Source organism: Peromyscus californicus, unplaced genomic scaffold (assembly GCF_007827085.1).
Source record: "Peromyscus californicus insignis strain IS unplaced genomic scaffold, ASM782708v3 Scaffold_18__1_contigs__length_77618521, whole genome shotgun sequence".
Classification (NCBI taxonomy): domain Eukaryota; kingdom Metazoa; phylum Chordata; class Mammalia; order Rodentia; family Cricetidae; genus Peromyscus; species Peromyscus californicus.
The window spans coordinates 14,513,040-14,531,077 of record NW_026294480.1 but is presented as its reverse complement, the minus strand read 5'-3'; the positions used below and the strand labels follow the sequence as shown (position 1 = coordinate 14,531,077).

The 18,038-nt window shown below is 41.1% G+C and overlaps 1 long non-coding RNA gene across 3 annotated transcripts in view; it reads right to left on the bottom strand.

Annotated features, from left to right (window-relative positions):
* Positions 1 to 310: 310 nt before the first annotated feature.
* LOC128113401 (uncharacterized) overlaps positions 311 to 18,038 on the bottom strand; it is a 51,265-nt gene continuing 33,537 nt past the window's right edge. For 2 of the 3 annotated variants that reach the window (XR_008219437.1, XR_008219439.1), the window contains exons 6-8: positions 5,940 to 6,155; positions 1,181 to 1,405; positions 311 to 759 (exon numbers count right to left, since the gene is read on the bottom strand). This is a non-coding gene — a long non-coding RNA (uncharacterized LOC128113401). The remainder of the gene's footprint in view (positions 760 to 1,180; positions 1,406 to 5,939; positions 6,156 to 18,038) is intronic. The other variant, XR_008219438.1, reaches the window with a different exon arrangement.

Genomic DNA, 18,038 nt, shown 5'->3' with positions numbered 1-18,038 from the left:
GCATACCCAGAGGCTCCTTGTTCTTTCCGTATTCTGTCTTCTTAGGGGACTCACTGTAGTCCCCAGTTTGGGCCATAAGCTCTTTTTATCAAAATTTTTTTTCATGTATTTTGATCATGGTTTCCCTTCTTCAGCTCCTCCCAGATCTTCCCCAACTCTCCATACATTCAACTCTATGAGCATTTTTCCTTTTTTTAATTTAAGAAATTTTTTATTCATTTTACATGCCAACCATAGATCTGCTCTCATCCCTCCTCCCACTCGCCCCCAAGCCCCACCCACCCCACCACACCCCACCACACCACACCCCAATCCTCTCCTCCAAAAGGGTAAGTGCTCCCATGGGGAGTCAGCAGAGCCTCGTACGTTCAGTTGAGGCAGGACCAAGCCCCTCCTCCCTGCATCAAGGCTGATCAAGGCTTCCCACCATAGGTAATAGGCCCCAGAAAGGCAGCTCATGCACCGGGGATAGATCCTGATCACACTGCCAGGTGCCCCTCAAACAGACCAAGCTACACAACTGTCTCACATATGCAGAAGGCCTAGTCCAGTCCCACGCAGGTTCCACAACTGATGGTCTAAAGTTGGTGAGTTCCTATGAGCTTGGTTCAGTTGTCTCTGTAGATTTCCCCATCATGATCTTGGTCCCTCTTGCTCATAGAGTCAATCTTCCCTCTCTTCAACTGGACTCCTGGAGCTTGACCTGGTGCTTGGCTGTGGATCTCTGCATTTGCTTCCATCAGTTACTGGATGAAGGCTCTATGATGACAGTTAGGGTATACACCGATCTGATTATCAGGGTAGGCCAGACAGGCAAAAAGCAAAACAGAATTTTTAAAAAACAAAGAAAAAGTACAAGAAATACAAGCACACACACAAGCATGTATCACACACACAACCACATTTATGCATACATACACACACGTACACATACTCATACACACCACTCACACCCACACTCATACACAAATACATACACACAAACACACATTCGTACTCACACATGTACATACCCACACATGCATGTACATGCATACTAATATACATATACACACAAAAAAAAACCATAGATACTCAAAATCAGAACCATAATCTATAAGCAAAAGACCAGTAAGGTTAAAAAAAATTTTTTAAATGCCCAAACAAACAATATGAGACAAAAAAAAATCTCCAAAATTACCATTGAGTTCGTTTTGTATTGGCCTTTTACCGTTGGACATTGGGCCTGCCCTTAAGTGTAGTCCACTGGAGAACACTCATTTTTCCTTTGCAAGTGATTATCAATTGAAGATAACTTCTTGCTTAGGGGTGGGATCTTATGTCCACATCCCCCTTTCAGCGCTGAGATCCTTTCTGCCTTGCTGTGAATGGGCCAAATCTTCTTGCTGAAGATTTTCGGTGGTTTCTTTAAAAACATAAATAATTCTATGATTAGATTTCAGTTGCGTGTGTGGCAAATATCTTCATATTTATCTATAACCCTTGATACTAGAAAAGATATAAACCAACAAAAAAAATGATACACTAGCACCACTTCCAATTGAAGAAAAATAGTATGCATAACCACTTCCTTATATATAAAGTCAGGCTGAAATGTAGTGTCTAATTGTGGGTTTTATTCAACGTGCAATTTGTGCTCAGACATTCTATATATTAGAAAAATAAGCTGGATGTCAAGGATCACTAAATTCAAATTCATATGAAATTTCTTTTGTATGAAAAGCTTTACTAAAGAGTCAGAGTAAATTCCAAGCCCTCAGCAGCTAAGACAAAGTGAGCAGGAATTGTGAGCACCCTCAGGCCCTGTCTTCTCTCACAAAAAAAAACCCTGAATACTGTATTTCTATCAATGGAATGATTCTGTCACCTTTCCAGACTGATCTGTTCTTCTGTAAGTAGTGCTTATTAAATGTTTACAATACAGAGAAATAATTGAAGATTTGTGTAACCACCACAGCATTTAAAAAATCGGATGCTGATGCTAGGGAGATAACTTGGCAGATAGAGGAGCTTGCTATGGAAGCAAGAGGACCAGCTGGATAGTGGCGGCTCAAGCCTTTAATCTCAGAACCCAGGAGACAGAGACAAGTGGACCTCTGGGTTCGAGGCCCGCTTGGTCTACAAAGTGAGTTCCAGGACAGCCAGGGCTACACAGAGAAACCGTGTCTCAAAAAAACAACCACATGGAAAAAAAATGGGGGGAAAGAAAGAGGACCTGAGTTCAGATTCTCAGTTCCCACATAAAATCCAGGAGCGGTTGTATGTGCCTGTAACCCCAATATTAAGGAACAGAAGCTGGAAGATCCTCGGAACATGCTGGCCAGCCAATCTAGTCAAAGAGCAGGTTTCAGGTTCACTGAGAGATTTTAGCTCAAAAAAATAAAATAGAAGAAATAGAAGAAGACACCCAACATCATCCTCTGGCCTCTACAAGCACACATGCATATGTTGTACATACACAGGCACAAAAATCACATCACATATGCATACTCAAACACACACAAACACCAAGAAAAAAAATCAGATATTGACAAGCAATTGTGTCCTATTTCAGAAAGCCCTTTTATTCAACAAGATTGTGAAGTATAGAAGAATTATGAATACAATGCTTTGTAAGGATCGGGAAGGAAACATTGCTATTCAGTGTCTGGATGAAAATCAAGTCAAAGTGAGGAAAATATATATTTGATACATTCACTCAGTATCAAGAAAAATTCAACATGAATTGGTCAAACAGAATGTAGTAAGTACAAAGAGACACAGGGTCTTCAATAAGATCAGATCAGTGTGGGAAATGTAAGGCTTGAGAAACAGTTCAGTGGTTAAGACATGAGCTACTCTTTCAGATGACCTAGATTCAGTTCCCATCACCCACATGGGGATTTACAACTGTCTATATATAACTCCTGTTCCAAGGAATCCAGTGCCCTCATCTGGCCTCTGTGGGTACCAGGCATGCAAGTGATGCACAGACAGCCATACACATAAACCAATAGTCCTACCTCATGCCTATGAACTTCCCCAATGACCAGCCTGGGGAAGATATCTCCCAAGGGTGTATTAGTGCCACTTATCCCTTAGTGGCAATCACCAGCTACCTAGGTGGACTTAAAACACACTCAGTAGGAGGAGATTCAGGCTTGGTACTGTCCCATCTGTAGATGAACACCCAACCATCCCTTGTCCTTAACACTCTGATCAGTAACGGTTCTGTGCGTTAACCACTGCCCCCCGAAAAGAAGCTTCCCTGACCTAAGATGAGAGCAGCACAAACCTATGTATAAATATTTAGAAGGCAGTTTGACAACATGATCATCTAGCAAAACAACTACAGTGGGTTCTTTCTAGGGCTTAAGACCTCTGTGGATTTGGGGCCAGATTTAGTGTTAGTTATGAATTCTCTTGGGTGTGTGGCCACTGGCAGGTTGCCCAGGCAGCAATGTTAGACCCCATACCCATGCACATGTGAATAGCACTACTTGTGCTCAGTGGGTTAAACTTAAAAGGAGAGAAAGAAGGAAAGACAGAAGGAAGGAAGGAAGGAAGGAAGGAAGGAAAGCAAACAGCACATGAAGTTGGAAAGTAGGTGTGTCAGAGGGATTTTGGGGAAGTTGAAGTGGAAGAACATAGATGAATATGATTAAGAAGCATTGCATCCATGTATGAAAGTTTCAAAGAATAAATAAGAATATTTGAAGAAAAAATTGTCAGAGGAAATACAGTCCATTTTATAAAAGCAATTTGTAATGAAACTTTCTTCATTTCACATTAGGCTGTTCCCTGCAATGGAAGAAATTTATGAAAATTATTGGTACAGTAAGTAGCAAATAAATTTGGTTTCTGCTGGAGATGAAGAGAATTACCATCTTCATGAAAACAAAATACGGAAGAGAAATTAAGTAGGAACTGAACTGCACTCTTCCTCCCGGGTGGCTAGCTTTCACGGTGCTGGCTGGTACTAGGCAGGCTGCTAGAGGGACAAAGGTGCCAATGGTCTTCCCCAGCTGTGAACGCTGTGACCTACAAGACCAACGCGCCAGGAAAAATGGGCCGATTGGTGCGATAGCGGCACAACTGTTACAGCCGTAACCCACAGGCTCATTCCACAAGAAGGAATACATTGCTAGCGCAGCAAACCCAGTCAAATACCTATTACTGAGGAGATCTTGGAACCAACGTGGGAACTTGCTGTTGCCACTGAGCTAAATTGATACAGCATCAAACTGTCTCCTACATATCTATGTTTACACCCACACGTAAAGTCTGTTCTCAACATTAACCAGGGAAACAGTGAATGGAAGTGAATGCACAGGCAGATACATGGTTGCACAAGATGCTGAGAATAAGGGCCCAACCTGACAGAAGACACTTATATCACAAGCTTAAGGTTTAGGAAACATTGCAAAAGAGAGGTTGGAAAGAATTTATGAGTCAGATGACAGGGAAAAGTCTTACAAAGTCTATCTTAGCACAACTCAGCCAATGTGATCACGAGCTCACAGCAGGTGCACTTGCTTGAACAGGAACGACACAAGGAAGGCCTACCTAATAGTTATCTATGAACGATGTAGGGGCTTCCAGGGCCCTATCAATTACTACTGAACTACTGGCAGCTATCAGATTCTGGGAGATGGGGAGGCAGAGTATTCAGTTGTATATCTACTGGTGAGCCCACGGAACTCTAATGGATAGTGCAAAAGCCCTGGTCACACAGACAGTGATAGTGAAATGCTGTAGGACCTTTTTGCCATGAACATAAAAATGAGGTTGTAGGAAAGAAGCAAGGCCCGCAGGAGTAGGAAGAAAGTAACTGAAGGTGAGAAAGGAGGTTAACCAGAGTCCATTATGTTCTAGTTGGGTTTGGGTTGTTTTGATAAACAAGATGACCAAAAACAGCCTGAGGAAAAATGGGTTTATTTCAGATGACAGGTTATAGTTCATCATTGAGAGAAGTGAAGTCAGAAGGTCAAGGCCACAGCCTCAAACAGAAAGTACTGAGGAATATTTACTGGATTGCTCCCTCCAGCTTGCTCAGCTACATTTCTTCTGCAGCCCAGGCAAAGCCTAGGGTTAGTACTTCCAACAGTGGGCTAGGCCCTCCTGCATATATTAGCAACCAAGCCACTGTCAAAAGCCAACCAGTGCTGGGCAATTCTTCAGTTGATGTATGTTCCCTCTTCCCAGGTGACTTCAGGTTTATGTCAGGTTGACACATGTATGAATTGTCAAAGAACAGCATTTATAAACAACAAAAGTGAGGCCTAAAAAAGTTATACTTCAAAGTTACTTGAAAGAGGAGTATGTTCCCTTAAAAGTCAACATATAATGAACATTTATAGAGAATGTGTGTACAAAGCAAGGTGTAATATTGGTCATATTAATATTTCCTTGGCACAGATGTCATTTTTAAAGGCTATATAAGGAAAACTCTTGCTGGGCAATGGTGGTGCACACACATTTAATCCCTGCACTCAAGAGGCAGAGGCAGGTGGTGAACTCACAATCTCCATGAGTTCAAGGCCAGCCTGGTCAACAGAGCAAGTTCTAGGACAGCCAGGGCAACACAGAGAAACCCTGTCTTGAAAAAAAAAGGATAGAAAAAAAGAAAAACTCTGATCTCATAATACAGAGGTATTTTGCTGTTTTGTTGCCTACTTACTTTTGGATAAATTGTACTTTTCAGGTGAACAGAAATTTGATACATACATTGAACAATGTCTAATGAATAAACATGCACATTATTTTTTTTTTTGGTTTTTCGAGAACATTATTTTTTTTTAAAAAGTGTGTCATGGAGGTATTTAGTGGTTACCCAGAGATTTGCCTGGACTGAATGTATAGACCACTGTAGATGTAACCACCCGTCTTGTTAAATAAGAAACACAGAACCAATGCAAAGAAGAAAGCCAAGAGGTCAGAGCTAAGAGCTAAAACCTTACCCTTCCTCCTGCGGTGGTCCTACCTCTCCGAAAGAGAGCTACATCCTGTGTTAAAGTCTTTATAAAGACTTTCGGTTCTGCCTTCTCTTTGGTTGTAAACCCAACCACATGACCGCCTTGTCACTGCCTGTCTGTACAGACCTCCAGGTCTTCTATGGTTGGTATTGAGATTAAAGGCATGTGTCTCCAATGCTGCCTGTATCCCTGAACAGACCACTGTAAGAAAAATAAATCAAGAAATGGGAAACAGAAAGATGAGGAAATATAAATCCTTAGATTTTTTTTCCAAAACGTAAGAAATACATGGAAGAAAGATTAACAAAGGAGACAAAACAACATATTGACTTAGAACACCATTGCTGAAAAAAAAATGGGCATATGGTTCTAAACTGTCTCAGGAATTCTGAGAATTTCAAAAATTAAATGTAAGCATAGGTTGGACTATGGTGGATATGATTAAGGATTGATGATCACACCTTAGCATCCATGCATTCATATATTCACATCTTGGATACATGTACCTATGAAAATACTGTAACGTGATATTGTTATGGGTCTTTCTATATTTTCATTGGCTCTTAAAGGAAAAATACAAATACAGCATTTAAAAATATTACTGAGACTACATAGATACGTGAATGGACTAAGAAAAGATAAACCATTTTTGCCAGGTTATACTTTTCTGCTTGCACCAACATCTTGCACACTGTAGCAGCACTCAGTAAGTACCCAAAAGAGGAGCCAATATCTATGAGATCACAAATACGGAACTATTAACTTGAGGACAAATTGCAGAAACATACAGTGATGAGAGATGTTATCAGATAAAGAAATATTACTAACACCTTTGTTTACCACGGAAAAGACAGAAAGATGCCAAGTAACCAGGGTCTGCTACTACATAGAACGCTCAAGGCCCCTTAAGGAGTATTTAGTAATTACCCTAAATTTAACTGTCCGGCCTAATCTTTAATCTCAGACCACAACATCCCCTGCCATGTGTCTGCTTCTCACTTCCCTCCCCTCATTTCAGGAAGGGCACAAATGTACTTCCCTCCCTTCAGACATCCTGAAAGACTGCTTCTAACACAGCTCGAATCTTCTGAAGCAACACTGCCTTGTCTTTTTCTTTCCATTTTATTTACTACACCCCAGTCACTCAAAATTGATCTAAAAGTATTTGTTTGTTGAACATCTTTCCTACCACCACCTGCCTAATCTGATTTTTGTTCTACTGCCTGAATCAGAAATCTTTTTTAAATAAAATTTTAGAATATGTTTAAAGCAAGGAACACATCTTTCTCACATTTTTATCTACCACAGCTATGACAATATTATAGCTCTGCTATTGTTACTACCTAAAACACTGAGGGAGCTTTCTGGAAATTCTTTGAGAACTGACACTAGAGAAAACAGAAAATGATAGTCCCAACATTAAACTTTTCCCATGTTGTACAAATTTTTGGTGGATTTCCTAATGCTATAAGGTGTTACTGTGTACCTCCAGACAGTGATTGTATTACATTTCTACTGAAGAACACTATTGACTCACAGAAATCCTAAAGAATATTTAAAGATTGAATGGATGCCTTTCAAACTGAAAGGAAAAAGAAAATAAATATTAATATTTTTTAAAGGTCAACAAGCAGAATTTCTATTTCTAAAGGGATTTCTGAAAAATGCAGATAGAGCTTCTTCTGCAACCTTCAGGCATCAGCTCAGTTACTTACAGATTTTGAGTTTGGTTCTGCTTAAAAAATCAACCGTTAGATTTATCACACAGTAATCATGTAAGAAAAAAAGATATCATTAACTTTATTCAATCTACATGTTGCTATGCCACAATTAAGTTGTAGTGACCAAAATGAGTAATTGCTTCCCTATTAGCAAATGTAATGTGACACAGATCATTCGACATACGACATATGGGTCTTCTTGTCTTAACTTCTGCCTCAAGCACCACAAGTACCACAAGATCAGAGATCAGCACTGGGATAAAGGCGCATCATCTAGTATGGAACCTCATGTCAATCATCAACAGACTGACCTGGGTCTCATTATATTCATTTGTAAAATGACAAGAAGAGATTCATATATGTTTATTCAAATGCTTTATCAGCAGAGCCCCCTTGTTTTTCCAAAAAGAAATCTTGCTTATAACCCTAATACAGAAAGTTTGAAACAGAGCACTTTGGTACAGGGAAGGAGACAGTCAGACCCCTCTGTTCTCTGTGAGCACACCCCAGAGCTCCAGGAAAGAGCTGAGAAAATTGCTGCACAGATGACAATCTGAGTCTTTTCCAGGAAGAACCTAAGTGGCCTGGCGAGTAAGGATGATGTCACGGCAGGTCTGCTCAGCTGAGCATCCACCCTAGCCTGTGGGGAAAATGACACAATCCTGGTTCTAAACCTGAAGGTAAAATGAGAGATTTGGTCATAAATGGCCTTGGAATGCTTTGTCCATACCTTCCCGTCTCAAGTCAACTCTGTGAGACACAGAAGATACTTGAGTGGTTACAGATAAGTGGTTGTGGTGTTTCAAAGTCTTTAGTTACAGAATTATAGGTTTGCTGGATAATTTTTTTTTAAGATAGAGTTTCATGTGTCCCAGGTTGGCCTTGAACTCAATATGTAGCTGAAGATGACCTTGAAACTTCTGATCCTGCTTTCTGCACCTCCAAAACTCTAGAATTATAGGTGATTGGTTGTTATAATGCCAGATTTATACGGTGCAGGGGTCATATCCAGGGCTTCGTCAATGTTAGGCAAGCACTGAGCTAGAATCCCAGCTCAGTTGTATCCTTTAACACACAAATTCATCAATTCAAATCATGTTTGCTCATGTTTCCAAATCAAATGAGTCTAAGCCACTTGTAGATCCTGACTGCTTAAGATGGTTCTCGACTTTCCTCCATTGCAACCCTTTAATACAGTTCCTCATGCTGTGGTGACCCCCAACCATAAAATTATCTCATTGCTACTTCATAACTGTAATTTTGCTACTGTTATAAATCATAATGTAAATATCTGATATGCAAGATGTCTGATATCTGACCCCTGTGAAAGAGTCCTTCAATCCCCAAATCGGTCTCTACCCACAGGTTGAAACCCACTTTTCTAGGGGTTCTTCAGCTCTAGGTTTTGTTTTAGCTTACAAAAAAAACTCCTTGGATAGTATTTATGACTACCTGCCTAGCCTAGTCTCCATTTAGCCCCTCCAAAGACTACCACCACTGACCCCCGAGATCACATGACTTCTCCCCTGACCTCAACACTCACCTCTTCAGCCAAGAACTCTGACCTCGATGACTCACTGAAGCAGATGACCATGACTCAGAGACCTGGAGGACTCAGATTCTTCAAGGTCAACAGGAAAAACTGTGGTGCGCAAATGGTCCCAAGGGCCCTTCCTGACCCAAATCTCTAAATCTCTCACACTGTCCTGCTCAGTCACAAAAGCCAGGGCTTTGCTTTTCCTCGCACCAAGGTCCAAAAGCCCAGGACAAAGCAGATAAAGCTTACAGGTCTTCACTCTCAATTGCTCAAAGTGGGAAAATGCTTTCAAAACCACATCCACCTTTGGCCCACTTTAACCCTTTCGGGAACAAAGTAGAGAAAAATAACCTCATTTTTCTTCTACAACTTATGGCAAAATCTACAAAGAAATTTCCACAGAAATTATCTACTCTCTCGCAAAACATCTCCTCCCGCAGTGCCTGGAGCCCAGTGGGCAGCTGGTACCACAGGAAGCACTTTGGTCTCTCGACCCTTGGGTGAAAGCTCACACAAGCAAGTCACCAAACGTCAAGAAGCAAACACAACACTCCCTCCAAACTCCAGGCACCAGGCTTCTTGTTTCTTTACGTGTTTACTGCGTGAATGTTAGCATGTCGCTTCCCCGTCTGGGCCATCACAGGCATGTGCCTTGGAACCATGTATTTCCAAAGTGGGAAGGCAAATAAAGCATGCTGTGAATCACCAAGGTGATTTCCATCCAGTCCCATAGCAAGGGGCTTCTTCCCTTCCAACTGACCCTTCTCCTCCTTCAAAATCACCTCCTGAGACTCAGGAATTTCCCCTTCAGGGGGAGAAGGTCAGTGCTGCAGTGCCCCAGAATCCACACTTCCTGGCCTAATAAGCCTTGTCAGTGACCATTAGTATATAAGCGGGTAGGGAGGCAGCTGTTCCGACAGCTGGCGTGGTGACTAGCAGGCTTGCTCTCCGAGTCCCCTTGCTGAAGTACCGGCTCACCACAGACTTCAGACAGCACCTCATGGGACTGGAGCAGGGGATTTCTTGTCAATAATGCATGAACACAGAAAGCTCTAGAAATGTGTGCTTTAAGGCAACTTGAAGTGGGAGGGGGGGAGAGGATGAGTCACTCACTCAGTGACACATATCAGATAGAATAGCTGTCTTAAAGCCTGCCTTCCGCTGACAAAAAAAAAAAAAAAAAAAAAAGATCATTCTGAAAACTGGTTTTTCTCTTGCCGCACTTCCACCTTCTGGGTAGACTTTATGCTTAGCAATGTTGAAACAGGAAGAGTAGCCAGATCTTTTCACAGCTCTTCCTATAAATAGATAAGTGAGGTAAGAATAAGAGCCGATAATATAGCTCAGTGGTAGAGCGCTTGTGCAAGGCTCGATTCAATTGTCTATATTATAACCTACACACACACACACACACACACATACACACACAAAGAAGAAACATTAAAACAGGAAAGCATTGCTTGTGTGGCTGTGTGTAAAGAAGCATACACAGACACACACACACACATACATATATATATGCATGTGTGTGTGTGTGTGTGTGCACATGGGCTGGGTTTGTAAATGCACATGGAACATAAATGTGAGAGTTGGAGCTGGGCAGTGGTGGTACACGCCTTTAATCTCAGCACTTGGAAGGAGAGACAGGTAGATCTCTGTGAGTTCAAGGCCAGCCTGGTCTACAAAGCTAGTTCCAGGACAGCCAAGACTGTTACACAGAAAAACCCTGTCTCGAAGAACAAAAATAAAAACAAAACAAAACAAAAACAAAATGTGTGAATTGTGTGTGTGTGAGTGTGAACTGGTGTATAGGTGAGGGTATGTGCATAATGTGGGTGTGTGAATTTGAATGTGAATCATATTTATTTTTAATCTTTTTTTTCCATAGGCAATCACTCCAAGGCGATGGCTCCTTTCTCTATAAAACTTAAATGCAGCATTTTCATCTCAATTGTGAGGTACAATAGAATCTTTCAAACCAACTCTCCAATATTCCAAGAAATAATTGGCTCAGATAGCCCTTTCACAGATCACAGAGTTTAACTCATTAAGCCTTGACTTTATCTGAAATATCCCATGTACTATAAACTTCCATTCCATTTAGTGGCATATGCAGGCATAATTCAGATGTTTCTTGCTGGCTGATGACCATAATTCTGAACACTGCCTTTCACACTGGAGTAAGATTAGCCAAGGCCTGCAGAATCCCACACTTCTACACACCAAAGGCATTCCAATTTTCCTCTACCCAGACCCAACAACAACTCCTCCATCACCACCTGCCCGTCATGAGCAGCCTGAATCCATTGTAATCGTCATTTGGAGACATTTGGTCGCCACTCCTGTGTCTTTCCACTGATTTATCTTATTTTGCTTCTTTCCGCTCCTCTGAGCTGCTTTCTGTGGACTTCCGTGGCCTCTGCTCTCGGGCTGGATCTGGCTGGTACCCTTGTTTCTGCTCTGAGAAGTGGCAGTTGCATGACTTGGAAGTATTTAGATTACCAGTATTTATGTGCTCTGTGATTTTACTTGGAATTATTTTTTCAATCTGATTCCTTTTGCCTTTCCTTATCTACTCTCAACTTAAGGTTTGGAAACTTGCTTAGGAGATTGTTATTACCACCCTCTAGGTGATACTCTACAGTTACTTTAAAGTCCACTAATGTTAGTAAGATTAAAAAAAAACTAAAGTAATTAAGAATGTTTGCTTTAAATATGAAACTGATGTGAACATAATCAGTGGCTCATCAGAATACATGCTGCAAAACCTGAAACTTATATCCAGTCTCCTTTCTGGTAGCCTTCAATTAAGCAGTGATGTGTCCAGAATTCTCCCTTGTTATATGCTCTCAGCTCAGGACGAGACCAGATTATTCCATTCACAATGGAAGGCATTGCCACCCTCTTCTATTTCTTCCTTTAAAAGAATAACCGCCTGTTTCACCTACAAGCCACCAAAAGGGTGTTTGGACCAGTCTGGTGAAAGACACACAGAAATGGTGCGATTTGGCTTGCCTATGTAAGTATTCAAACTACCTTCCTGCTGAGTGTTGGCTGTTTCACATTTGAATTGACCTTCAGGGAATCTGAAGAGAAGGGCATCCGTGAGTCATTCACGATCTCCACGATTTAGTTCCTGTGGACACTCAAGCCACGCAGTGTTACTCAGTCAGCCGTAATTCTCTAGGTTCTTACTATGCATGTGTAAGAAGGAGAACACTTCTAGAGAAGTGCTAGTGAGTGACAGTACCTTTTAAGGAATTAATGTTCAAATTCCTCTACTTCCTTTACTGAATTTAATCACTGCGACTTTCTATCTCACTATGAAGACCGAGACTTAACAATCTCTCCAGAGAAGCTAAGCACATTCTGGCCTCAAAAGGAATTGAGAGACCCTTACCAAAGGCCATTCGGAACCAGACAGAGCTGTATCCACAGTCTCACCTCCCAAGCCAGAGGTGGTCCACAGTTAATGCAGCTCAGGAGAGTACAGAATGGCATAGGCTTGACTCAGATGGCAAAGGTACTCAACTGCAAAGAAACAGCTACATTTCCCTCCACTCCAGGAAGTAATGCTACTTTATCAGAAAGGAAAACTCAATTTCTGTCACTTCTGACCAAATCTGAAAGCAGAGGGATATGACTAACCATCAGAAACCAGTCAGGAATTTGATTCTCAAAACCAGCAATGACTAAGGGCACAGTAGCATCATACATTAAAAAATAATAATAATATCCAGGTGGTGGCAGCGCATACCTTTAACCCCAGCACTTGGGAGGCAGAGCCAGGAGGATCTCTGTGCATTCGAGGGCAGCCTGGTCTACAGAGCGAGATCCAGGACAGGGAATAAAACAACACAGAGAAATCCTGTCTCAAAAAAACCAAATAATAAGAATAAGAATAAGAATAAGAATAGAAGGTCTAGCATTGGAGGGGATTGGGGGAGACCAAAGCCTTTCTATACTTCAAAATAGTACTCACTCCAATATAAGCCACACCATGGGAAGTTCTGAATGAACTCATAAAAATATCTGGAGGTGAAAGATTTACTGTTAATGGGAACTTGCAGATTCCTTCTAGAGCCCAGGGATAGACAAGCCCCACAACCACATAGGCTTCATAACACAAAAGTTGGGTTGCTCAAACCAACTTCAGTAGACTGCTTTTCTGGTTTCTTACTAATCATGCCTTCACGAAATAACACAACTAAGGGGCCATACGTGGTGGTATTGTGTTCCCCAAAATATTGTGCACCCTAATAAACTTATCTGGGGTCAGAGATAGAACAGCCACTAGATACAAAGGCTAGAAAATGGTGGTACTCACACCTTTAATCCTAGCATTCCAGAGGTAGAAATCCCTCTGGATCTCTGTATCTCTGTAAATTCAAGGCCACATTGGAAACAGCCAGGCATGGTGACACACACCTTTAATCCCAAGAAGTGAGCCTTTAATCCCAGGGAGTGATGGCAAAAACAGAAAGATATATAAGGTGTGAAGACCAGAAACTAGAAGCATTTGGCTGGTTAAGCTTTCAGGCTTTTCAGCAGCAGTTCAGCTGAGATTCATTCTGGATGAGGACTCAGAGGCTTCCAGTCTGAGGAAACAGGATCAGCTGAGGAACTAGTGAGACCTGTTAAGATTCCTACTACAGGCCATAAGCATCAGGAACTTAACCTTATTCAGTTCTAGAGGTTTGATGTCCAAATTAGGGTGTTGGCCAAGTGGTTCCTCTGAGTCAGGGCTGTAAGATAGTGTTCCCCAAACCTATCTTCCTTGGCATGAGGAAGCATCATTTCCAACTAGTTCCAACTTTAAGAAATGTTCTTACTGTATACACATCTCTGCAACCAAATTCTTTTTATAATGACACTGACCTTATAGAAGTTGGAATTACTTTAATGGCCTCATCTTAATTGACCTACAAAGACTATTTACAAATCAGGTCACGTTCTGAAGTCATGATTAGGGTCTCAACATTTGAGTATGCAGTCAGGACCGATGTTAAGATCCAAGGGTGGAGGCAGGCATACAGATTATGAAAGGAACCTATTTCTTAGCTGGCCATTGACTGGGTACATGGGGCAAAGTTAAAGGAAAGACGTATCATGGAAAGTTAAACGGTGCTGTTCATATCCTAACCTCAGTTTTAAAATCAGCGAATGCATCATGCTCCTTATTTAGTATTCAGCTTTGCCTCATCTGAAGAAGAGAACACATTCAAAGGGGTGTGCAAATTTCTCTCTGGTTCTGCCATAATCATGCATAGGTCAATATTCTTGGGTATTTTAGACAAAAGAGTCAAGAGTCAACATGGCATCGGATACTTGCCCTTTATATTGCAAACATCACCAAAACATAATTTTGAATTCCAAATTAGCAGGAAGTTGAGCTTAATCTTGAAAATCAGCTGGACTTAGAGGGTCATTCCCAAAGGAAGGAAATACAGTCAAGGGGAAGCAGGTTCATTGACCCTGTGATCCAGGGTAGCCTCATGGGCAGGAAGTAACACAGAGAGGACGGCACACAGGTGAGGAGATGGGTGCACTGTCTCTGCATGGTTCGACACCAAAGCAATCCAGTCATGACAGAACCATCAAACGAACCAAAAAGGAACAGTCCATGCAATGCCTGGCAAAATAATGGAGAACTGAAAAGACCAAGAAAATTGTCACCAACCAGAGGAGTCCAAGGAGACGTGACATTCTACAACAAGACAGTCTGGTGGGATCCCAGGACAACAAAGGGAAAGTGGAGAAGAGCTGATGGGACCTCAGTATAGTCTGAGTTCCACCGTCACTGTGCAGCAGCGGCAGGCACTTGGTTGTGCCAGATGCCAAGAAGTAAGGAGGTAGAAAAATAGATGGGGCATGCACGGGGACATTCTGTGCTATCCTAGAAACCTTTCTATAAAAGTATTTCAAAATACAGTGCCTGACTATATACATTCATACATATATATACATATATGTATATATGTAAAATTATGAAGCAGAACCCTAGCCTTATTCCCTTACAATATTCATTAAGTTAACTATGGACCCACATTCAAAAAAATCTATATATGGTATAAGAAAGTCAGTACCTCAACTATGATCCAAAGTAGTAACAATGTATGTCTACTAATTTCCTTTGTTAAGACATAAATGCTAAAGGACCAAGGACATGTCAGGCAGGGAGATTATTCAAGATAAAATCTCCCTGCCCTTAAAAACACAAGCTCTCCCTCTTGAGATAATGTAAAAGACATGTCTTACACAGCAGTGTCATGGTCCTAAACTAAAGGGAGCTGCTAAGTACTTTTAAGATACTGTTCCTAACCGCTGAGCCATCTCTCTAGCCCACATGGCAGCTCACAACTGTCTGTAATTTCAATTCCAGGGGATCCAACACCCTTACACAAATGCACCAATGCAAATAAATAAGTCATTAAAAAAATCTTTCTAAAAAAAAAAAAGATGCTGTTCCTGAGAGACAGTCAGCTTTGGGAATAGGAAATAGGGAGAGAGAGGTGGGGAGAGAGAAGGAAAGAGGGGGGACGGGGCCGGAGAGATGGCTCAGAGGTGAAGAGCACTAGCTGTTCTTCCAGAGGTCCTGAGTTCAATTCCCAGCAGCCACATGGTGGCTCATGACTGTCTATAATGAGATCTGGTGCCCTCTTATGACACGCAGGCAGAGTACTTTATACAAATTAAATAAAAAGTCTTTTAAAAAAAAAGAGAGAGAGAGAGAGAGGAAGGAGGGAGACACAGAAGTTTTTCTTGAATCCCCACTACTAGATTTTCCCGCAGTTGTTTAAAATTGAAGCTCTGATTGTTTGAACCCAAAGGAACATTTTGTTTACATGTATATGAAGAATGCAAGTGAAAAGAATGTCTTTCTAAGTTCATGGAATTAAAAAATAAAAAACAAAAACCCAAAGCAGATATCCACTGTAAAGTCACAATATTGTGAACAAAGTGTCAGCTGCAGGCCAAGGGGTGGAAGGAATGGCAGGTTTTTGTAGAAATACGGAGAGGCCGGGGGAGGCTTTCTATGGTGAGTCTGCTGATGACCTATACCACGCAGCAAATGCTGAAAAGGAGAAATTCCAAAAGTCAATGCAGGTGAGGGGTGGCAAAAGCCAGTAGCCCCGCATATTGCTGACAGGTCTACAAGTAACCAGGTAATGATCACACGTGGACATCAATCTAAAAAGATATCTAGCTTGGCTGATTTCTGTCTTCTCCCCAAATGGACTAATAGGATCACTGGCCTCCTACATCTCAGCTCAGAGATAGGAGGTTCTCCACCTTGTCAGTGTAGACAGATGCACAGCAGGCCAGGATTAAAATAGTTCTCGAGGGCCTTCCTAATTGGAACAAAAATCTGCAATATTGGGTAAGTGACCTGGAAGTTTGGAGGGTGATGTTCCCCAACAGTGGATGGGTAAGTTGACCAGTTGTAGAAAGAAATGTGGTTGACTGCTGAGTCTTAGAAAGAAACAGAATCAAAACACCTTGGTGGCACCTGAGCCCCTGATTCTAGCCATCAAGGTGTCCAGAGTCTACTGTTGTTGAGAAAGCCATGGCAGTTTGCTTCTAAGGGGTCTCCCCTTTACCTTTCTACACTTGCTAATGTCACTTGCAAACAAATAGGTCCTGAATAATATTTTCTTATTAATAAGTGTGAATTTTTCCTACTAATTACCTTTATAGTATTTTCTCCTAAGAAAATAATCAAATCCTTAAAAACATTATGTCTATTTTTTAAAAACATGCCTTATGACACTTGCTTCATTTGTACCAAGAGAAATACAGGGATAGACTTAGCTAGATATAAAAGAATTGGAAATAAATGATGTTGCTTTCATAACCAATATCATTAGGAGTGTGGCACATCCTTTTATCACGGTACATATTTACTTTACCTCTAGCTTTTCTGTTATTATAAATCTGTGATATTAATAATATTAGGATTTTTAAGTAACGATAGGTAAGTATATGGCTACAACTGTTGCAAAAATATGCACTGGGAAAAAAGAATCCTCTTGATGGAAATAAAGCAAAATTACAGTGTGAATAACATATGCTAAAGATTCTGGCCCTGTTGTACATTTTATAGCAAGCAACCACTGAGAAATTAGTAGTTATCAATTATATCAGTGACTAGTATGGCCTTTTCTGTCTTTTTCCACTCACAAGTACAGGAAGTTGGAGGGTTAGTTTGGCATACAGTGTTATAAATACTGTGTTCTGGTATCTGGAGTTCTTAACCAGCATGTACAGATGTAAATCACAGGTCATTCTATACTCTCTGCCTCCCAGTTAACCTATCTGGGCTTTACAGAACCAAGATGCAAATGGAGATCATCCCAGGCCAAGGTTCGCTCCATCCAGTTCGTTACTCTTTCTTAAGCGTGGAGTTAACCACCCAGGACAATAGGTTTTTCTTCTCTCCTCTAATCTTGCCAGTGGGGTCGTTACATGCTCTTTAGTTTCACTTGGAGCAGTTCTTCAACAGAAACAGAAATCCAACACCTTGAGCAACTTTCTTTTGTTGTGTGCCTGGGTAAATGAATAAAATCTCTCTGTCCACCAATTATTAATCATCTACAAGTTATCAAAGAATGATTAAGAACACTTGATACTAATGCAATATACTCATCATTGTACTAAAAAGGACAGAGAAACAAAACTAAACATGAATCCCCACTCAGTAGCAAGTGCCCGTGACTCACTCTCCCAAACAGATAATAAAGGAAAACACCAGTGATCCAGGAAGGAGAGTCAAATTACTGCTCTAGAATTAATAAGGCAACTATTACAAGTTAATTGAATATCAAT